Here is a 24,111-nt window from a genome sequence, read left to right on the forward strand (position 1 = left end):
CTCTCCGCATGTGCGCCCCGTAACACCAACACAACACAACACAACCCCCGCAATAAATCCGAACATTAAACAGTAATAAGAACGGACATATGTACACACCGACGAGTAAACCGAATAAAGTATTTACAAGAATGACGTGTCCAGCGTCCCCTCAACCCCCTGGTCCCCCCGCTCGCCCCTTGAACGGAACATTAGAACGGTCGGACGGACGGGGAATGCTGTGACGAGACGACCCGGCGGAACCGTCCCGTGCCCCCCCCCCCCCCCCTCAGTCAGGAAAAGTGGCGCGACCTAGCGCGAGTCTGCCTGGCCAGTCCATCATATGGGACAGGACGTGTTTGACCGTCCGGTGGCTCCGACAGCCCAGGAAGGCACGGAGCAGGCTTGGAAGAACCGCACATGCCTTGGGGATCCGGTCGCCGACGGTCGGCAGCCGTCAGTTCCGAGACACCTGGGAGTTGATCAGGCAGAGACATGTGAGGATCAGGCGGAGACATTTCCCTCCCCGAGTCGACAGCCACATCACATGCTCGGTCATCACGACATAAAGGAAGGCCATATGGTGCCGAGAACGGTTTCAGCCGGGAGGGTGAACGTACCAACAGCGCTTTCCCCATTTTATCTGAATGCACTGGGGTCGTGCAACCCGCACAACTTCCACGGGTCCCCGCCATGGCCTCAGCAGTTTAGGGGATGTAGCCAACGGCGCATGCGGGCAGTGCAGCCAGGCCCTATTGCCCGGTTTCCATTCGTGCACGTACACCTTTCGTGCACGCAACTGCTCGTTAGCAATTTGGCGAGACCTCGAATTCAGCCTTACAGCCTCCCGTGCTTCGGCCAATTTCGCTATGTTAAATTTAATATGGTCGGCCAATTTAGATCTAGGCCGCGGCTCGGGAATCCCCAGCTGGGCCTCCATGGGCGGATCGGCCTCCCGACCGTACATGAGATAAAATGGGGAAAACCCCGTAGCCGCATGGGGGGCCATCCTGTACACGGCGAGGACACCAGGGACCTGCAAGTCCCAGTCAACCTGTGCCTTGCATACTTGTTGGCATAACATGGAAGTAATCGTTCTGTGGAGTCGCTCCACCATCCCATCAGTCTGTGGGTAGTACGGGGAGGTACGCACTTTTTTAGTACCCAAAAGGTCGCACACCTCATGCAGTAAAACGCTCGAAAATGTTTTTCCCTGGTCGGTCAGCAAGCGTTCGGGAGCACCCTTGTCCAAGACATAGCCCTGGACAAAGGCGTCCGCCACGGCCGCTGCCGACTGGTTGGCAGGCGCCATGCCATGGGCCATCGAGTGAAGTATTCCACATCAACCAGCAGGTACTTGTTACCCCTAGGCGTCACCGGAAAAGGTCCCAAGATATCCAGCGCAACGAGCTCGTTCGTGCTCGAGACCTGAATGGACTGTAGCGGTGGATTTGCCGCAATGGGCGGTGGTTTCCGTTAAGCGCACCCTACACACCCCTTGAGTATGTTCACCACATCGCTCCCCATCCCCGGCCAATAATAGTCCCGCTGGAGCAGAGCGAGCGTTTTGTTAACTCCCAGATGCAAGAGGCGTTCGTGTGCGGCCAGAACAACTCTGCCCCGCATAGCAGACGGCACGACAAGCGCGTGTCGCCGAGACATACTGTCCCACCTCATGAGTAGGCCCTGTTTAAGCACCCAGGAGCCGGCTCCCTTCTGCCCTTCCTCGGGACCCCCTGCCCTACGACGCAACGCAAGTAGGGAGCTGTCAGCCATCTGGAGTCGGCCCCACTCAATGAGAGGCAACGAAAGTAGCGAGTCCCCGCCCGTAGGAGTAGCGGGAACGTCGACCCGCGGCGCATTTGCGGCAGCGACCAACTCACCCCCGGGGACAGCGACATGCGGCTTACAGCGCGCCGACCCCAGAAAACACGCACATTCGGAACGAGGCGACAACCGCGACAGGGCATCCGCGTTGGTGTGGCGCAACCCCTTACGGTAAGTGGTCGTAAATTGGTAGTCCTGGAGGACCTCCAACCACCATGATAATTGGCCCGAGGGTTGGGCGACCCGCAATGCGTATTGAAGCGCCGCGTGGTCCGTACGGACCGTAAAATGACGGCCGTAGAGATACGGTCTGAATTGCTGTACAAAAAAAAACGATAGCCAGCAACTCGCGACGGGTCACACAGTAGCGCTGTTCCGCTGGTGACAAAACCCTGCTACCGTAGGCGACCACCCGTTCGACTCCCCCGACCACCTGTGAGAGCACCCCCCCAATGCCTGTGTTACTGGCATCCGTATCCAGCAGGAAGGGTTTCGTAAAATCAGGGTAACACAAGGGCGGAGCACTCACCAAGGCGTCCCGAAGGGAGCAAAACGCGGCCTCCTCCTCCGGCCCGCAGCGAAACCTGACCCCTTTAGCTGTCAGAGCATGCCGGGGTTTGGCTATGGTGGCGAAGTGCTCAACGAACCGGCAGTAGTAGGAAGCAAACCCAATGAAACTGCGGACCTCAGTAACCGACGTGGGCGTCGGCCATGAACTGACGCAGTGTGTCTTCGCGGGATCGGTGGAGATCCCCGAACGGCCGACAATGTGCCCCAAGTACCGTACGGATTCCCGAAGTAGGTGGCATTTTGCCGGTTTAAACTTTAACTTAGCCGATCGCATCCTCAGGAACACCCCCCTTAAGCGTTGGAGGTGCTCCTCGAAAGTTCTACTGAAAACGATGACGTCGTCAAGGTAAATCAAGCAGGTATCCCATTGGAGACCAGACAAAACCAATTCCATAAGCCTCTGAAACGTCGCGGGAGCAGAATGGAGTCCCATGGGCAAGCGATTAAACTGAAACAGGCCTACCGGGGTCCGGAATGCGGTCTTAGGTTTTGACTCCTCATCGAGCGGCAATTGCCAGAATCCCGACAGTAGGTCTAGCGTAGAAAAATAACGCGCCCCCGCTAATGCATCCAGAGATTCATCCATTCTGGGGAGCGGATACGCGTCAACCACGGAGATCTTATTGAGGCGGCGGAAATCAACACAAAATCGCAAGGACCAGTCTTGTTTTTTAACAAGCACGATGGGTGCTCCCCATGGACTGGATGAGGGCGAAATGATGTCGGCGGTCAGCATGTCATTGACGGCCGATTGAACGTGTTCCTTCTCGGTTGGGCTTAACCGGAAGGGATTCTGCCGAACCGGGGCCGCATCACCCGTTTCAATGTGGTGGCGTAACAGGTCCGTGCACCCAATATCATATTTGTGCTTGCTGAACACGTCCGAAAATTCAATTAGCAGGGCGCGCAGCGCCCCCAGTTGCACACCTGACAAGTTACTGGAGCCCGCACATAGCGAGTCCAACCACTGTTGATCTTCCCCCGATTGAAATTTCGGCGCCGGAGCGGGATCAACGTGCGCAATGAACCGCTCTTCCACAGGGACCGGCGCCGCGTGAGCAAGGACGGTGCCCTGTGGAATGACGGCCGGCCGCGACCCCGCGTTCAAAACCATGACGAACGGGTCCCTGTCCGCCCGTACCAACGTCTGAGCCACCGCCAAGTCCAGACCCCCAACAGCTCTGTTCGACGGACCCAACAGCACGCCCTGCCCCGCAGTCTCCCCCCCCCCCCAATGGCTTCCGTAACCGGAGGGGTACCAGCATCTGCGATCCCGGGGGTACGTGCACCGTATGGGTCGCCAGCGCTTGGATCGTCGCACAAGCCGTGCGCAGTTTTGTAGGGTTCGACAAAAATCTAAGGTATGTTTAACTTCTTTCGCGCCGTACGTAGACAATCGTGCTAACCGGAGGTAGTACAGTGCAGCTGTACGGTTTGATGTGAGTGAACGAGTGAGGCAACAACTGGCAGGCTGAAGTGATGGCTGATATTTCCTGAGAGGTTTAGTAGTAATAGTCAATATCCAATCTGGAAAAAAATGTATCTGACCTTTTAATTACTGCCGGTACCTAAGATTATAAACGTGTTGCTTACACATCAACTTATCCGACTTATAAGTGAAAACATCATTCTCAGTATAGCTGGCAGGCGACTTGATTAAACACATTTTTAAGTACTGGATAAAGCTATGTTCCTTGATGAATGCACATACCTGTCAACAGCCAGGCGGGAGTGATTTAAAACTTGTTCGTGAAGGGAAATAGTTTGTCTAAACATGAAAACTGTGTCCGCCAATGCTGTGCACACCTACCGCCAAAGCCACAAGTGGTGGGTGTGGAGCGCTTGGTATGAGAATAAGGAAATTAATAGCCTTGGTTTTGACAAATATTTGATAGCCCAAATAGCTTCCTTTAAAAGTGCATTGATTAGTTTTTGGGGGAAAAAATTGCAAATAAATGAAGGCAAATTACAACCAGAAGGTTTACTTTTAGAGGCTAAGCATCTACAGACAAATATAAATGCGTAAGCCCATTACTCCAAGGGAAATGTTTTGCATGTCCCAATCTCCTGCGACCCCTGCACATTGTGCATTCCAAAAGTGAGCTCCACCTGTTGAATTGGATGTACAATTTGGACTGATCTATTTGTACGTGACAATGGGGTGGAGGGGAACTATTTTAAATATATTGCAAAAGAATAGCACGTTTGTAATTGGAATTAATAATTATAATTATTCTTTCATATCAGGGTTACTTTTGAACATTCATCTAAGGACTGTAGTGTATTGTACTTGTGCATTACACACTTGGCTAGGCTTTCCAGTTGACGTGCCTTTTATTGTTGCACAAAGCATTGTGTCTTTGTTTTCATTGGCCATTCATGTACAATTAATGAGATAATCCAAATAAACTGATACTTCAAAGATTTGACAGAGGTTGTGGAATGTGTCCCTGGCACCAGGCTTTTATTGCTCACTGTTCTGCTCTCCCTCAACTATACCACCATTATCAGACTCAAAATATGTATTTATATTGGAGGAATCCGATGAGCTATAAAGATTGTTTTCACAGATGTCCAGTAGAGGCAGGTCAGTACATTACAACAGCAAACAACACACACACACACAATAGAATCATGTATAGAGTTACAACTAGATTTTTGTAACATTATCTGTGATATTTAAAGTTGTTAATGAAATCTCTCAGTTCAATATTTTCACTCAATAGTGAGCGCAGTGTTTGTGTCTCACTTGTTGCATGAGAACACGCACCAAGGGATGGTGGGGAGGGTCCTCATGGGTGGTCGCGAGGCTGAGAATAGGGGCAGGGGTGTTTGCGTTCCCAGGAGCAGGGCTGATTAAACGATTCATCTGGATGGGGGGATGCAATGTTAAAAACCAGTAACGCAAACTTTTCAATAGAGTGGTGTGGCAATGCCAACATTGAATCGTTTGATGCCAAAAGCATGTGAGTTTTAGCAACACGGATTTTTTATTTCTGGAAATTCCACATTCATATGACAGGGGCCATTCTCTCCATATCAATACATGTGTCGTTAATCCAGCCACCACCCGACACAGCCAATTAATAAGGTGTTTTCCGTAAAAATAACGTGCCAATTTGTTACTAGTGTGGAGACAGTGCGGGTGCAGGAACAGTACGTGGCCCAGTGGTCACGAGAGGTAATTACAGAGGGGGGACCATCTGGGAAGTTCTGGAATGGGCTCGAGAGTTAGAGAAAGGGGGCGTGGCCGGGGGCGGAGTGAGGGCCACGTCGGGAATAAAAGGAGGCGAGAGGCAAGGTTCGAGGCTGCCGTGGGATCTGGGTCGACTGTCTTCACGCCATCGCTGTCTTCGCGTCGTCGCTGTTTTCACATCATCGGTACTTGCGTGCCATACTTGGCCCAAGTTATCTGTGCATCATCCCTGGCCAAGTTATCTGCATGTCATTTCTGACCAAGTTATCTGCGTGAAGCGCTGTAATTAAGAAGCAAAGAAACCTCTACAGTTCGAGGTGTCCGAGAGTCATTACACTAATACAGCACACCGGTGTGTTTGAGAGCAAATACACAACATTTCCAATCTGAGGATGATGTTTCGAAAGTTACGAATTGGCATGTTCTTTTTAAGTGACAAACCTTACTAATTGGCTGTGTCAGGTGGTGGCGGGTTTAACGACACATTTATATTCATGCGATCTAACCAAAAAAAACCTGCTTTGGATGATATTGGTCACAAAAGCTTAGATGTTAAACTGAATTGGTAACTGTTGTGTCAAACCTGGAGGGACGATGGATGATGGATTTATAACCCAATACAGTGATGTAAATGCTACTTCTCTAAAGCAAACTTGAACAGAAAGTACTATCTTATCTAATCTTAATGAGATTTATATAGTGCCTTTACCAAGGCGCTTTACATCAATTCTAAAATTGTCCATAGCATGACAATAATTTGAAATAAAGAATAGGGTTACTGTACGTGGTGTAGTTTTGATGCAGCAAAGCAAGATGGATAGATAAAGAGGGGTTGACATAGGCCTGGTCATAGTTGGGGGGCGACATAAAGCTTGGGAGACTGAAAGGTATTCAGCCAACATTTCGTTGGGAAGCCAAAGGGGGGCAGGGAGGGGCTGGAGCCAGGAGGGACAAGGGGCCACCGCGATCGAGTCCCCCGCTCCGCCGACGACGTCGTCCGCAACATCTGTGCAGTGCAGCAGCGGAGTCCCGGCCGGGCCGCGACGAGGAAGAACACGCAGTCTCGGCCCAGCTTGCTTGCCACAGACGCGAAACTTCCCTTCATGCCTGGCATGCTGATACGGTGAAGACTCCCCTGGCAGGAGTTCGACCTCCCATCCAATGTCCAGGGGCTGCCGATGCCTCAGCGGCTACGTGGGCCAGAAAAGGAGGCAACCGACACGGGTAACGGAGCGTTCCACGCAAGTCGCACGGCGCCGGCGTGACCCGGCAGGCAACCGTCGGCAGCCGAGCCACCAAGAGGATGTCCGGTGGGCGTGGGGGCAGGCAGGAGACGGGGTAGAGGAGCAGTGCCGTTCATAAGGGGCAGCGAGGAAGCCGCACGGTGCGGGTGACGGTGCGGCCCAGCGAGGAACCGATGGGCAGCCCGGCTGCCTAGAGGACACTTAATGGGCACTGGAGCAGGCAGAACGTATCTGCTGTTCGTTAACCGGCACACTTATGTAGCTAGACATGTTGTAAGAAGCCATTGCAGTGTTTTGTTTCTGTGTACAGTACTTTGATTTAAAACGAAATATTAAAATAAATAATAAATAACACATCTTGGAGAACAGTGCGTTTTTACAATTCATAAATTCAGTGGTTTCGGCTTCCCTTTTGTAGCAGTGCACTGTATACTTTAATCAACCATGATCAGTGTGGGTGGAGGAGTGGTGGCGCAGCGGTCAGCCTGTGGCACCGTGAACTCGGCGACGAGAGTTCAAGTGGTATCAGAGCCAAGTTGAGGCCACCCGCCCCCCTCCAATGTATGGTGACCAATCTGCACTGACCATTGTGGTGAAGTATGGTCAAATAAACCCCGTTCCTGACACAGCATGGGGAGGCCTTCATCCATTTATGGATTTAAATGGCTCTGGTTTCTTTCATGTTATTATCAATGTGTAGGAGAGTAGTGGGTGACGTCACGTCACGCTCGCCCTCGGAGAGAGTGGTGTGGCAGAACGTGACGTCAGGCGGACCTTGGGGGACGGTGACGTCATGCCCCCGGGGGGGTATTTAAAGGGGGACCCGGGATGTAACCGGGGTTGGTCGGGGGTAGGAGTGGGGACTCGGGGTAGGATATCCGCACACGAGGCTAGGGGAGGCTACTCCGCCGACCGGCCGAGGTTGGGGTAGTCCCGGACCGGGGCAGGGAGGAGAGCCGAGTTAGCTGGGGTGTAGGGATCCCAGTACCCGGTCCCCTGGGGAGTTATAGGCTAGCGGGGTTTTGGTTCGGCGTAAGCCCTCAATAAACTTGGCGCGAGCCCCTAACTGCAACCTGCCTCGGAGTCGTGAATTGCGCCACAACAAATGTAATAGTGTACGGAGGGGTAATGGTGATGCCATAACCTCTGGTAGAGGTTACCTGTGCATCATTTATTACACTGCTCTGTGTGTCATCCAAGGCGACATTTCCTCCACTCAATTGACTTGAATTTTGGGAACAATTTTATCAACGGTGGTTTTTCAACGACTTGTCACTAATTATGGCCCCTATGGTCTTGTTTAAGTAAAGTTTAAAGAGGTTTTACTTCTGCAATTCATGTGAACTATCGGCACGGTGGTCAGCACACGCCATCAACTTGGCGACCTGAGTTTGCTATTTATATATTTATAAAGTCAAACTTTATAAATATATAAAGTAAACTCGCAGTCCGCACGTACTTTGGACGTGACTGTCCGCGCCCCCCACAAACTCCCATCAGCCAGCAAAACTTTGCTTTTCTAATACCTTACAGTACAGTGTGTACGCTGAACTTCTGTCGCACCGTACGTAGGAGCGGTGCTCATCGGATGTCCGGACATGCAGTATGACAGCGCATCCCGCGCTAATGCGCAGGATACACGGCCGAGGTGGAGGGTGGGGGGCATGACGTCACCACGCACGAACCCAGCTCAACGATGCGACACAATTGACGTCTTCACGCAGACGAACGCGGTAACGTCACTACGGCGCAAGTAGACTTGCGCGGCCGCCAGGCAGCTAAGAATCCAGCCAGCAAAACATTTTTCTCATGAGAGTATGATTTTTTAGCAGTATAATTATCTTGGCACATCAGTTTGTGGTAAAAAAAAAAGGTTTAAACAATTGGCAACCTACTGCTTAAATTGCTAGTGTTAGAAAGTATTATGTGTCTAACGCTGCTGGCGGTCTGTTTCGCCAATACATCAACGTATGTAATTGGCAGGACTTAAATGTCGAACTTTTAATAAATAGACCAAAATAGTAACAACAAAGTTGCAGTTCATAGTTTTGTGCAACATTTGGATTCGACTCGAATGGATCTATCTTTAAAGATGTAGTGTGGGGGCCGCCGTCCACCCCACCGCCCTCGCGAGGCAGGTGGGGAGCGACGTCGGTGTGGTGGGCCGAGGCCCGCCTTCCCGCTCCCTGTGAGCGGGCGGGGCGCGACGTCCACCCCCTCCACTCCCCCCTCCTCCTCGTCGGCCGCCTCTCGCCGGGCCCCCGCCGATCGGGTGATCAGCCCCCCCGCGCTAACGCCATCTCTGAGGAACATAGTTAACCGGCTGGCTCACCACCACCCGGGGTTATCTCGCACACGCCCACGTACACCACAACATACGAAGGCTGCTGCATGCACGTGCGCGCCCCTGCAGGCGCTTGTTTCGCACGGAGGCTAGCGCTAAAGGGCTGCGCAAATTTGCGCGCTCGCCTCGCCTTTAATGCTATTGTTTTCGCGCGGACATGTGCGAGCGTCGGCGAGCGGGTTTTTAACTCCGTCCTCCCCCGCCATAAGATCTGCGTGGCACAACCGCATGGACATGTGGGCGTCAGCGGCCATTTATGGTTTAATACACGCGCACCTCAGGCACACACTCAGATTACCAACACCACACTGACGCTGCAGCCCTGCACTCGCTCTCTCGCGCACACCGTCCCCCCCGCGCAGTCGCACAACACACAAATCGCAGACACCATGCCAATGTTCTACCCACACACACAGAAATCACACTGCGCCGATACTCTGTACTAAACTTTATTAACGGCGCAAATACACACTACTTGGAGGGGGAATATTTCGCAAGAAGGGCTTAGCCTGACTCTGCCTACAAACCCAGTCACTAAAGCGTCCTACCACGTACCTCGAAGCTGGAATTACGGCGTCGCATGGCCGCTGTGAGAGTCGGAGGGAGAAGGACGAGAGAAGACTTTACCTATCAATGCCTCGTAGCAGCACTCGCTGGCATCACGCGGCAGCTGCGAGAGGCTTGAGGAGGCAGGATGGCAGGAAGTGGGTCTTGAAGGCCCGGAGGTTGAAGACAACTGACTGAAATTGTACCGGGCTGCTCTTTTTATTCTCTTAACTTCAAAGGCCCGGGGTGCGATTGTACCGTGCGGCCAATCATGCGCTTACCTGTGGTTACCGCCTCCCCCCGCCCTCCATATGCTGCCCCATGTCCCCCCCCCCCCCCCCGAGTACTGCGCGGCGGCGGCTGCTGTGGCTTGGCGGGCGGCGGCGACCTCCCGTTGCCCCTTTGTCTGGAAGGGCTCCCGTGCTTTTGCCTACTTAATATGCCACCCTCCGTTCCTTTTCGAGTGCTGCGCTGCGGCGGCTGTGGCCGGTGGGCGGCGGCGACCACCCATTGTCCCTTTGTCTCTTGTGTCGTTCTTGCTAAATGTTCTGTCCTCCGTTCTCCCCTCTGAGTTGTACCTCATTGCGGTTGGCCCAGGGAACCTTTTCTTTCTGCGCCCATACAATTTTAAGACAATTTAGGGGCACCGCAATGTTGCCTGTCCTGTGAGGGTCGGCCAATCTCCTGTCACCGGGAAACCGTGGGACTCTCCCTCTAGGGGCCCTTCGAATGAAAACCCGATGTGCCAGGCAATTCCCCGCCAGGACACTACATGGGTGCACTGCATGCAGGAGTGTGTTTAGTGCAGGGGCCGGAAGGGAATCGCGGTGCTTGCGGAGTTGCTCTACGGTCGTGGCACCTCATCCGCCCCTTCCGCTCCCTCCTCCACCACGTCGGTCGACTCCCGCCGGGCCCCCGCCGAACGAGTGATTGGGCACTCCACGTGAGCGCCCTCTCTGAACTGCTGGCTTACCGTCGCACAGAGTTAATCCCCCGCACCCGCGCACACCACGGCTAACGCTAACGCAGCACGCAGCGGCACACTGGCGCTCACACTTGCGAGCGATTATCTCAACGCACGCTCGTGCTGCGGCTCTGCCCTCACTCTCGCCGCGCGTCCGCCCATGCAGCCATTGCACACAGGAATCACTGACACCACATCAATACTCTCTACTAACTTTCATTCGCGGCGCAAACCCCGCACTGCCCGGAGGGAATATTCTACGAGCAGAGCCAAGTCCCCAAATGCTCACACGCCCTTTCATGTATCTCGCGGCTGTACTCTCAGCGTCGTACGGACGCTGTGAGTGGAAGGACGTCCGGCTGGCGAATACACACCCTGCTAGTGTGTGTTCGGTCTGGAGCCATGGGAGGTCGCGGCGCTGCGATCCCCTGACCTCAGTCTGCTCTGCTCGCTTAATATCTCACCCCAGCCCCCTCCCGGATGTTGTGCATGACTCATTGAGGCTGGCCCGGTGACCCTTTGTGCGCCCATACAATTTTAAGCCAATTTAGGGTCACCGCAATGTGACTTATCCTGCGAGGGTCGGCCAATCTCCTGGCCCCCGGAAACCGCGGGACCTTCCTCCTAGGGACCCTTCGGATAAAAACCAGTTGTGCCAGGCAATCCCCCGCCAGGACACTCCGTGTGTGCGCTGCGGGTGTGTGCTCAGTGTGGGGGCCAGGGGGGAGTCGCGACGCTTGCGGAGTTGCTCCGTGGCCGTGGCACCACAGTAGTGACATAGCGCTGACTGTTGTACAGCAGCTGCAACTGGAGGTGGGCACTTAGCGCAGACGCTTCTGAGCATATACGCAGATGTACCGGCAGGGCGGAAGAACTGGGGCAAGGGCCATGATAGACCTCGTGTGGAAGCCACTGAAACCCTCTAGAGGGTTTGAGAAGGGAGGCGCGGCTTGGCTCTGCCTAGCCGCGGTGAGCGAGAGCTCCAGGCTGCCGGTTCTGGGATTGGACTCGTCTCGTCGTGGCTGTTGTCGTCGCCCTCGTCGCTGCTACCTTCGCCCGATCATTACATGGCCGGACAGTAGATGGCTGTCCCAGTCGACGCCGTCGGTGCAACGCGGACCGGGTCATGTCTGGGACGGGGCGCGCGGCAGCGGGGTCATGTGAGAGAAAGAAGGCGCCCGAGTGGTGGCGTGAGCTCGGCAACAACGATTAAAGAGGGCAAAGCGGTGCCTCCTGCGACCACCTCGTCTCCAGCTGACTATGTGTGCAACGCATACCACCCGCACGCACAGACGACACTACAAAGATAAGACTACGTTCAATTTCCACACCGTGTGAAATTGTACGTCAACCATTTCGCGAGATATCACAGCACCTGAGTGTTGTTAATAATTCGCTAATGTACTAATGATGCACTTATCAATTTTGCCATGGAGCCAAGGATTTTTGCCATGTGTCTAATTTTTACTCTTTGGCAGCTGGGGGTTGCCACGAGACAAGTGGGGGCAGCACGCATCCCGGGATCAGTCCCAGATTACTTCGTGTGCACTTTCGAGGCCACTAATGCAGAAAACGTGATTAATAATTCAACAAAACAAACATAATTACCAAGTCCTCACAATTACGCCTTGTCCCTATAAAAACCTTCGGTTCGTTTCTGTGCACGCCCCGTCTTTCTGCATCTGTTGATTGTCTATACATCTGCTGTCTCTCTGTGTGTGTATCTCAGACATCTTTGACGTCTCTCTCTGCCTCCCTGTGTGTAGCAAGGCACCGCAAAGGGAAATGTGTTTTGCTTTACAGCACGATGACAAGTTTCACTACATGCCAGCCATGACCAACGATACCCGCCGCACTTGTGAAAAAACAATAGTTCCCATCACGGTGCTTTGTGAATTTTAAAAGGATGGATTTACCTGCTATAATCCGCAATATATTCGAAGATTGCAGATGTATTTTCGCCACTGTCTCCAAAAAAGCCAAAATCTGTGCAAATTAATGTATTTTTGGAATTACACCCCGGCGGATTTTTGGAAAACAGACTTTTTTTTTCAACGATTTTACTTAACTTGATTCCTGTGTCGTGGTCAAATCTTGTAACTTACATTTCGTCCACTTACCGTTGTCCAATCAATTCAAAATTTTGCACACGTACTCAGATCCGGTGACAATGCATGCCTGTATCAATTAATCAGCTACTTTAAAACAATTTACATTTTGTATGGACGCCTCATTATTTATATATATTTGTGTAGGTAAAAAACGCCGCGGTCCCTAAACCCTCTAACCGCCTCGCCCAAGAAGCAGGCGCCACGTATCTCAGGCACGCCTGCTCCGTGTGAACGAGTTACGGGCACCCTCACTCCACACAAACAAAAGTTGTACATTGAAGATTAATCATTTATCAAGTAATCGAGAAGTCGCATTTCTGGGTCGACCCATGTACTGGCTCAAGGAAGTCACGCTTCAAGGTCGAGCCAGTATGCTGCACCCCAAGCAGAGGTAGCAAACGGGTTTTGATTCCTTACCCGTACCCGTACCCGGCCGCACCAGGGTCACAAACGGGTACCCGTACACCCATACCCGGTCGGGTATGGGTAGCCAGATATCGGGTATCGGGTACCCGATTGCGACCTCTGGGATGAAGCCATGTTGCAGGCGCGGGTGGGTTGATTCTAGGAACTTGAATTGTGAGAAGAGACAAGACGTTGGGAAATGAGTGACAAACGGTTACTCACCAGTGACTCACGGCCTACCCGTACCCGTACCCGGCCGCACCAGGGTCGCAAACGGGTACCCGTACCCGGCCGGGTACGGGTAGCCAGGTATCAGGAAGGGTACGGGTATCGGGTACCCGATTGCGACCTCTGAATAAAGGTAAAACGTTGGATGTTGTACAACATCCCGGGTCAAGGAAGTCATGCTTCCAGGTTGACCCATGTACTGGGCAAAAAAGTCGCACTTCAGGGTTGCCCCAGTATCTACATTTTTCATTACAAAATATATGAAATCGACGTGACAAAAAAAATGTGCCTGCTCTTCGACAGAAATGGCGGTCGCACGCACGAACCGCATCTCCGAGGCTACCCGTGCTCGTACAAAATGGCGGCCGCATGCACGAACCGCATCCCCACGGTTTCCCGCGCTCGCCCAAAATGGCGGCCACATGTGCGACCCGCATCTCCGCGGCTTCCCGCGCTTACCAAAATGGTGGTCACATGCGCGAACCGCATCTCCGCGGTTTTCCCGCACTCGCATCTCAGCATTCAGCTGTACAAACCAAGCTAAGAAGACGCATCAATCACACACTCCAACTTGCAACTTAACCCCTGGCCGCACGCAATCGAGCGGAGAGAACGACGCCATTTGGCGACAATTTTACAGCCCCACGCACCCTTGATCCACACAGAACCCAAGGGGCACCCTCGCACCCAAAAACATTTTTTTTCCAGTTCGTCGAGCAACAGCAGACATGAACCCACCAGCGAGTTCAAACCACACCGGTCCCGTCAATCAAAATTCCTTACATCAACCACGGGATTCCCAAGAGCACCCAACTCAAGAGCAACCACCATAATCTCCCCGAGCCTCCGGCTCACTGTTTCAGACTCGATTAGATCTCCGGCCGTTAGGTCAATCCGTCTGCCACAGCAGGGCGGGACCACCCACTCTACGAGCCATGTGAACATACAGCCCATTAGGCTGGACACTCCACGAAGTGTCTCAATCTCCGGGCTGTCAGGTCAAGCCGTGAGCCATAGCATGACGGGACCACAACTCTCATGTTAGACAAGCAACACTCACAGGGCCACCCTGGTTAGGATCTGCGCTCCAAGATAGGCGACAGCCAGCATCACAATTCCAAATCACTGGCAGCATGTCACCATCTCAATTTAAAGGCTCCATACCAATGACGGCAGAGCTACAACCCAAGGCAGTCATCCCACACACAATCGCAATTTCACACCATCACAACACATGCAATTTTGAATTAGGATCCCCTAATGAATCGATCCAATGCCGAACAGGTACGCACAGTTTGTAACGATCTCGAATACCCAATGGTCACAACAATGCACCTCACAACCCGTATCCGTACGTGCAGTCCGCATCTCACAATCACGAGCAACAAAGCTCCGTACAGTCCGTACATGGGTAACAATCATGATCAAAGTTTCCCACAGTCACACATTGACAACAATCACGAGCGATGCTCCATACAGGATACACAATAACAATCGCGACTCCGCAAAAACAACAAAAACGTTGTTACACGTGAATCATTAACACGGCAACCCACGGGATATTAACGGAGCTCGGGACATCTGACATAACCGAATGAATCATTAACTGCCCCCTCAAGATAAACATCCCGGCGCCGTAATTAACAACAAACAATGTTACAACACAGACACCCACACAGACGCCGCGTCCATCCGCCATCACACACCCTGATTAACACGCTCCGCACCCCAGCGAGTACAAAAAATAAACCCGCGAAAACACCCGCAACCCTGTGCACGCAAGATGGGTGAAGTGACAAGGGCCGGGTTTATGTCGTGTCACGACTCACCTGGGAGGCTGTGACGAGCGGAGGACGGCAGGGTCGAGACTTGAACACCGTGAAGGATCTTGGATGGCGAGCGCGACATCCTCTTGCGAACCGGTCCAGCCTCCCGCACTCCGACAGAGTACGGGGGCGCCACAAAGATGGCCGAAGATCTCCCTCCGCAGGTGTAGAAAATGGCGGGAACAGCATTTTGGTGGGAACTGCGTCCCGACCGGCCGCCAAGATGGCGGCCGCGTGCGTGAATTTCCCGCCCAGGCACCAGCAGCAGCAGCGGGGTCCTCTCCCCGCAGCTCCGGCGCTCTCTCTCGATGGCGGCGAAGCAGCGGCGTGATGTGCGTCCCGCTGCGCCGCCCTCGTTCACCGGGGTTGGAGACCCCGGGGCTGTCCAGAAGATGATCTTCCCGCCGTCCCCGTCGTGTGAAAGCGTCCAGGTAAGTCGTTGTCGTCGTGCGCATATTATACTGACTAGGATAACACCTAACGTTAGCCATTTGTGACACCAAATGTAGTGGGCTCAAATAGGCACACACTCTTCTTGGAAGGCAACACTTTATTAACACCAACGCTGGCCATGTTATATAGAGTGGTAACCACCGTCCTACTCTAGCAAACACACACACTTCTCTAGCGCTGACTCTCAGATACTCTAGCGTGACCCAGCCAGGTGGGCTACTGGCAGGTCCGCTAACTGGAGGCTTGACTCTTCTTGGCGTCTTCACAATGCATCTTCCTTCTTGATACGGGCAGCCTCGAACCTCGTGAGGAGGCTGCTTATATGGGCCTCGGCGTGCCCGGGCCCCACTCTGGTCACGCCTCCCTTCAAGAACCCTCTCGCAGCCTCCCTGCTGTCCACGTGCCCCCCAAGGTGCCCCCCGGGCTCCCGGCCCCCACTGGGATCCGGTCACGTGTCCAGCCGGGGTCACAAAGAGTTCCACGGCCTCAAACCACCCCCGTGGCCTCCCGAGTCCAGAACCGGCCCTGACGTCATTCCCGCCTCCAGCCGAGATGACGTCATGTGTGTGTGTAGACCCGCGTGGTAGTGACGCTCCCCCGCATTGTGACGTCACACGTGTGCGTGTGTGTGTGTACACAGTAGTGACGCTACTGGTCACTACACTTGTGTTGCGATCGAAACGTTTTACTTAACTTGACTCCTATGTTTGTCGTGGTCAAATCTTGCAATCAAAATTTAATCTACTTCCTGTTGTTCAATGAATTCCAAATTTTGCACATGTAATCAGATCCGGTGACAATACATACCTGTATCAAAATCGGCATCAATTAATCAATTAATTGGCTCTTTTTAAGCAATTGACATTTTGTATGGACGGCTTATTAATTAAAGATTTATTTGGGTAGGTCAATAACGCCACTGTCCCTAAACTCTGGAATCGCCGCCACGTGTCTCAGGCACGCCTGTTCCGTGTGAACAAGTAATTAATTAAAGTAAGCGTTGATGTGGGAGCAGGCGCCGCATCATTGACGTACTTCTCGACCGTGAGTTAAACGAAGTTGTTAATAAAACCGTTGTTAAAAAAAAAACTTTTTTGAAGTTTATTTACGTGACTTTACCGAAAGACCCAAGAATATGTTTGAACGTATTTTGTATCCACTGCATTACTTGTGCACAATATCACTTTCCGCCTTCAACACCCGTGCAAACGAGAGGTTCCACCTCACTAAAGCCATGCATGTATTTGTTCCTTTGCCTTTTTATTACCTGAAATCAAGTGGGAAGTTCAATCTCTGCAGGCCACGCCTCTTCCTATTTATGACCCCGCCCCCTTTTCCCTTAGCCCCCCCTTACGACCTTCCTTAATTTGTATTTGTTTACCTTTCTTATACTTTTAATTCCTATCTTGTTTTTTGTCTTGTTTGTGGTTGTAACGGTCAGAAGCTCGTGCCCCGACTGGAAATCTGCACTTTAAAGCTATAAATAAAGATTCACATTCTGATATTTGGCCATCTCTTCCAGCTACTTGCGCCTTTCCTTTTTAGACACGCCCCCTTCTTCTTTGAGTTCCGCCCCTTTTTAGTAGGCCCCGCCCCTCCCCTCACAAGGGGGGGAGGGGGGGTTTATTGAGGGGAGTGGGAGCGACTTCACGCGTGCGCCGTCTGACAATAATTAAGTCGTCTATTCAGGGTCAAGGGCCGGACACGAGTGACCACTTCGTCGCCGGCCCCCCCTCGATCCCCGTGCCCAACCCCCCCCCCCCCCTCGATCCCCGTGCCCAACCCCCCCCCCTCGATCCCCGTGCCCACCCCCCCCCCTCGATCCCCGTGCCCAACCGCCCCCCCTCGATCCCCGTGCCCACCCCCCCCCCTCAATCCCCGTGCCCAACCCCCCCCTCGATCCCCGTGCCCAACCCCCCCCCTCGATCCCCGTGCCCAACCCCCCCCTCGATCCCCGTGCCCCCCCCTCAATCCCCGTGCCCAACCCCCCCCTCGATCCCCGTGCCCAACCCCCCCCCTCGATCCCCGTGCCCACCCCCCCCCCCTCGATCCCCGTGCCCAACCCCCCCCTCGATCCCCGTGCCCACCCCCCCCCCCTCGATTCCCGTGCCCACCCCCCCCCTCGATCCCCGTGCCCAACCCCCCCTCGATCCCCGTGCCCAACCCCCCCCCCCTCGATCCCCGTGCCCAACCCCCCCCTCGATCCCCGTGCCCAACCCCCCCCCCCCTCGATCCCCGTGCCCACCCCCCCCCCTCGATCCCCGTGCCCAACCCCCCCCTCGATCCCCGTGCCCACCCCCCCCCCCCTCGATTCCCGTGCCCAACCCCCCCCTCGATCCCCGTGCCCAACCCCCCCCTCGATCCCCGTGCCCCCCCCCCTCGATCCCCGTGCCCCCCCCCTCGATCCCCGTGCCCAACCCCCCCTCGATCCCGTGCCCACCCCCCCCCCTCGATCCCCGTGCCCAACCCCCCCCTCGATCCCCGTGCCCAACCCCCCCTCGATCCCCGTGCCCACCCCCCCCCTCGATCCCCGTGCCCAACCCCCCCTCGATCCCCGTGCCCAACCCCCCCCCCCCTCGATCCCCGTGCCCAACCCCCCCCCCCTCGATCCCCGTGCCCACCCCCCTCCTCGATCCCCGTGCCCAACCCCCCCCCCCCGATCCCCGTGCCCACCCCCCTCCTAGATCCCCGTGCCCAACCCCCCCCCCCTCGATCCCCGTGCCCAACCCCCCCCCCTCGATCCCCGTGCCCACCCCCCCCCTCCCTCGATCCCCGTGCCCAACCCCCCCCTCGATCCCCGTGCCCACCCCCCTCCTCGATCCCCGTGCCCACCCCCCTCCTCGATCCCCGTGCCCACCCCCCTTCTCGATCCCCGTGCCCACCCCCCTCCTCAATCCCCGTGCCCACCCCCCTCCTCGATCCCCGTGCCCAACCCCCCCCCTCGATCCCCGTGCCCACCCCCCTCCTCGATCCCCGTGCCCACCCCCCTCCTCGATCCCCGTGCCCAACCCCCCCTCGATCCCCGTGCCCACCCCCCTCCTCGATCCCCGTGCCCCCCCCCTCGATCCCCGTGCCCACCCCCCTCCTCGATCCCCGTGCCCACCCCCCCCCCCCTCGATCCCCGTGCCCAACCCCCCTCCTCGATCCCCGTGCCCCCCCCCTCGATCCCCGTGCCCAACCCCCCTCCTCGATCCCCGTGCCCAACCCCCCTCCTCGATCCCCGTGCCCAACCCCCCTCCTCGATCCCCGTGCCCACCCCCCCCTCGATCCCCGTGCCCAACCCCCCCCCCTCGATCCCCGTGCCCACCCCCCTCCTCGATCCCCGTGCCCAACCCCCCTCCTCGATCCCCGTGCCCACCCCCCCCTCGATCCCCGTGCCCAACCCCCCTCCTCGATCCCCGTGCCCAACCCCCCTCCTCGATCCCCGTGCCCACCCCCCTCCTCGATCCCCGTGCCCAACCCCCCTCCTCGATCCCCGTGCCCACCCCCCCCTCGATCCCCGTGCCCAACCCCCCCCCTCGATCCCCGTGCCCACCCCCCTCCTCGATCCCCGTGCCCAACCCCCCTCCTCGATCCCCGTGCCCACCCCCCCCTCGATCCCCGTGCCCAACCCCCCTCCTCGATCCCCGTGCCCAACCCCCCTCCTCGATCCCCGTGCCCACCCCCCCCTCGATCCCCGTGCCCAACCCCCCCCCTCGATCCCCGTGCCTCCCCTCCTCTCGACCCCCGTGCCCCCCCCCTCCCCGCGCGTGCGCCGTCTGAAGCCCGCTGTGGAAGTTACAGGGAGCGGAGTGCGGAGAGAGAAGAGGAGGAGGAGGAAGGAGGCAGCAGCCGCAGCAGCAGCAGGAGGAGGAGCAGCAGAAGGAGCACGAGGCAGGCAGAGAGAGAGAGGGGAGGAGGAGGAAGGAGGCGACAGCAGCAGCGAGAGAGAGTCGAGGGAGGAGGATGGCGCCGCCGCCACCGCGAGGCTCGTGACGCACGACGGGCGCGGCGAGAGGGGCCACAGCGCCACGCCGCCAGCTCGCGTGGGGCCCGGGTCAAGGTGCGTCAGCTGTGTCTGTGTGGCAGTGTGTTTCTGTGTCTGTGTGTGTCTGTGGGAGAGTGTCTATGTGTCTGTGTCTGTCTGTGTGTCTGTGTCTCTGTGTGGGAGCGGTGGTGTAGCGGTTGTCGCGCTGCGCCACGAACCACCCGATTTCGATTCCCACTCACGGCCACCAACACCCAGTGACAAGTATCTGAACTCGTCCTGGGCCTCCCCTAGGTCGACTCAGCCTCAAACGAGTACCTGGTGCGGTGTGTAAAACATCACCAATGGGGAGACAAAGGCGGCCTGGCGTTGTGCTGGCCACCCACCCCTATCGTGTTCCACAGTGCCGGCCTTCATAGGTGCTGCTCGCTGACAGCACTTGCCCCAACAGTCTGTTACAGGCTACACGGGGGAGCTTTGTCTTTGTGAGAGAGTGAATGAGATTCTGTTTGTGAGAGCTGGCGCGAGGGATATAAAATAGACATGGTATTGGTATCGGAGGGTTGTTGTGAGTGTGAGGGATGGTGTGTGAGTGTGTGAGTGACTGTGTGAGGGATGGTGTGTGTGTATTATTGTGAGTGTGAGGCATGCTGTGTGAGTGAGTGTGAGGGATGGTGTATTATTGTGAGCGTGAGGGATGGTGAGTGAGTGTGTGAGTGTGTGAGGGGTGGTGTGTGTGGGGAGCGGTAGTGTAGCGGTTAGCGCGCTGCGCTATGAACCTGGCGACCCGGGTTCGATTCCCGCTCACGGCGAACACCAGTGACGATTATCTGAACCGGTCCTGGGCCTCCCCTGGTCGACTCAGCCTTAAATGAGTACCTGGTGCGGTGTGTAAGCATCGCCACTAGGGAGACAAAGGCGGTCGGGCGTGGTGCTGGCCACCCACCCCCTCGTGTACCGTTCCGGCCTTCATAGGTGCTCGCTAACAGCACTTGCCCCTACAGTCTGTTAAGGCTATACGGGGGATCTTTATTATTGTGTGTGAGAGCTGGCGTGTGAGGGTTATAAAATAGACATGGTGTTGGTATCGGAGGGTTATTGTGAGTGTGAGGGGTGGTGTGTGAGTGTGAGGGATGGTGTGTGACTGAGTGTGAGGGTGGTGTGTGAGTGTGTGAGTGAGTATGTTATTGTGAGTGTGAGGGATGGTGTGCGAGTTTGTGTGAGGGATGGTGTGTGAGTGTGTGGGGTGGTGTGTGAGTGTGAGGGATGGTGTGTGAGTGAGTGTGTGTGTGGGGTGGAGTGTGAGTGAGTGTGTGAGTTTGAGGGATGGTGAGTGTGTGAGTTTGAGGGATGGTGTGTGTGTGAGTGTGTGTGTGAGGGGTGGTGTGTGAGTGAGTGTGTGTGTGTGAGGGATGGTGTGTGAGTGTGTATGTGAGGGGTGGTGTGTTATTGTGAGTGTGAGGAATGGTGTGTGAGTGTGTGGGGTGGTGTGTGAGTGAGTGTGAGGGATGGTGTGTGTGTGAATGTGTGAGTGTGTGTGTGAGGGGTGGTGTTTGAGTGTGTGGGGTGGTGTGTGAATGAGTGTGTGTGAGTGTGAGGGGTGGTGTGTGAGTGTGTGAGGCATGGTGTGTGAGTGTGTGAGGGTTGTGAGTGTGAGGAATGGTGTGTGAGGCATGATGTGTGAGTGTGTGTCATTGTGTTTGTGTGAGATGGAATGTGTACTGTATGTACAACGTGTGCACACGATACGTGCGTATGTGCATCTGTAGACGTACGATTGTACAAATGTGTAGTTTGTGTGTCTACATCCGGCACTGTGTGTTCAAGCCTTCTATAATAGGATACATTTCACGTACAGGGGGTACAGTACACGGTTCATTGTTGATGACAGTGCGTGGTGTCTGTGTCGTCTTCGTCCCTACACGCCGGTTCTCCAGCCTGTGTGTGTGTAAGTGTGTGTGTGTTTAAAAGTGTGTGTGTACGTGTGTGTAAGTGTCTGTAAGTGTGTAAGTGTGTGTGTGTGTAAGTGTGTGTGTGGAAGTGTGTGTGTGTAAGTGTGTGTGTGTAAGTGTGTGTGTGTAAGTGTGTGTGTGTAAGTGTGTGTGTGTAAGTGTGTGTGTGTAAGTGTGTCTGTGTGTAAGTGTGAGTGTGTGTAAGTTAGTGTGTGTGTAAGTGTGTGTGTGTGTAAGTGTGTGTGTGTAAGTGTAAGTGTGTGTGTGCCCGTCGGCCTGTCTTACCGTCTGTCCGTCAACACGCATGTGCACGTACGGTGCTAAAGAATCCCGGCGTACAGAGACATACACAAGCTGGTCGGGCTGCGTGATTTCCTGTCAGTACGCATGCCCAAACAGACGGCCAACACGCATAACGTGTCCGCCTGTGTCTGGCTGCCGAGCTGTCGTGGATATGTCAATGTGGACGTGTATCCTCTGTGCACACACACACACAGAGACTGGCACTCATGTTGTGTAAATACCAGGGCATACTGGGACACACGGAGTCTTCTTATGCGCCACGTATGGGGGAGCTGCCGCCGCTACGTGACCCCCCCACCATGTACGAGCCGCGGGTTACGTAACGGGGAGATCTTCGTGGTCGTGGGTTTGTTGGTGCCCGCTGCACAAGACGTTGCGGCGAGTTCAGTGGAGAAGTGGGCTTATTCCGTGCTGTTGCTGTATGGTGGCAGTGGGATATTCGGGAGCCTGGTGCTAATGTCGAGACGTCTGCTAAGCCATGATGAGAGAGGGCTTCGTTAGTGACGTTTTGCTGTTCCAGTGAAGGAGCCCATGCGGTCCATAATTTTGATTGTATGGCCATATATTTGTACTCCTGTGTTGTGGCTTTAATGTGTCTCTCTGGGTCTGTGCGTATATTTATATGCGTCTCTGCGTATCGCTGTGTCTGTATTTCAGTGAATCTATGCGAGTCTCTGTGGGTTAACTATATGGTCTACCGTTGCGATGGAGATGTGCACATTGGTTTGTTGGTGTTCTGATGCGGTTGAAGGTACAGCAGTGTCTTGGAGGAGTGTCAAAGCCAGGAGAAGGTTTGATGTATGAGTCTCGAATGATGTTTGTTTATTCTGGAGGTCTCTTCTACTGCACCTGTTGATGGTCCAGTGATGCGTTGGTGTCTCTTGGCCTGAAGGCATTTGGGGGGTGTGAAAGTATGATCATGAAAATGTGGCAAGTGTGTAGAGATTATCGTGGGTGCAAATGTGTAGTTGTAGAGGGAAGATTATGCATTACTGATGCTTTCTCGGGATGATGATGCAAATTAGGAAATGCGGGGTGGTCATGATTGGTGATTTGGGGCTCTGGAGGGATGAATGTGTATATTTTGCATTGCGGAGAGATGAACATCTGGAGAAGCTTCGAGGCATGAAGTGGATGGTCTTGGGCATGTGATGATCCTTTGGGGCATCAATTACAGTCGAGAATTATGCTCGCAATAAAGCAAGGGGCATTGTGCACCACCTCCTATGAAGTGGATGTTCAACCATGTGCAAGAGTAGGCTGTCGTTTGCCAATGTGGAAGCTCAAAACTAAAATCTGAACTTAATTGCTGTAATAATGACCAATAGGCCCTATGTAATTACAGTCACTCAGGTGTCCAGAGAGCGTTAATGTATATCAGCTTTCACCTGCTTAATCAAAATGCGTCAATCATTACCATAACAGAATACAGTGGCAGAATTGTATTGGTCTAATTTTATTGAAAATAATTAAGCTTGTTTGCAGATTATTTGTAACATCATCTACAATACTTAATGCTTCAGAGTTATGAATGATACTTAGCCTTAAGCAGATGAGAAACATTGGAATTTTATTTCGATTCATCTCGTTTGATCCAGTAAGTGATGTTTAGGTAAAGAGGAATTGGAAGATGAAAAAACCTGAAAAAATTATGTTATCTTTTCATCCCACTCAAGACCAGTACAGACATGTACACGTCCTTGTTTTATAAATGTATCTCGACTTTAGGGCACATAACAAGAACAGACATATATTGGTATATAAGTGGATACATTTTTCTCTCCTACTGATTGGCCACCCAGTGATTCTCTTCCTGGAGTGTGACCTGTGACCTCAATTATGTAGACGTTACATGTGTACAGACAGGAAAGGTCTGTGTTCTCTGTCTCTGCACGCCTATGTCCTGCGAGCAGTTTTGCCTTGAATTTAAGCGGCTTACGATGTGTACCTGTTCAATATCAATCTTTTTAACTGCATACATGTGTTGTAAATGAAAAGAAATGCACAAGTGTGCTTTGTCTTACTGGCAATGGTGAGAGCACGTGTGCTTTATAATTACTGAACTGTGAGTGCTGTGTATGCCATTTGTATACATGTTCAGTGTGTAGGTGTGCGCTTTGAATGTTTGGCTTTACTGCAGCACAAAGCCACGTCGTCGTTTAACGCAGTATTAGAACACAAATTCTACATGAGTAG

At 54.2% G+C, this 24,111-nt stretch overlaps 1 protein-coding gene across 2 annotated transcripts in view; it reads left to right on the forward strand.

Annotated features, from left to right (window-relative positions):
• Positions 1-19,463: 19,463 nt before the first annotated feature.
• Positions 19,464-24,111, forward strand: part of LOC144936092 (volume-regulated anion channel subunit LRRC8D-like) — a 69,840-nt gene continuing 65,192 nt past the window's right edge. For both annotated transcript variants that reach the window (XM_078862936.1, XM_078862937.1), the window contains exon 1: positions 19,464-19,735. The gene's annotated coding sequence lies outside the window, so the exon portion shown is untranslated. The remainder of the gene's footprint in view (positions 19,736-24,111) is intronic.

Source organism: Lampetra fluviatilis, chromosome 15 (assembly GCF_964198595.1).
Source record: "Lampetra fluviatilis chromosome 15, kcLamFluv1.1, whole genome shotgun sequence".
Lineage (NCBI taxonomy): Eukaryota > Metazoa > Chordata > Hyperoartia > Petromyzontiformes > Petromyzontidae > Lampetra > Lampetra fluviatilis.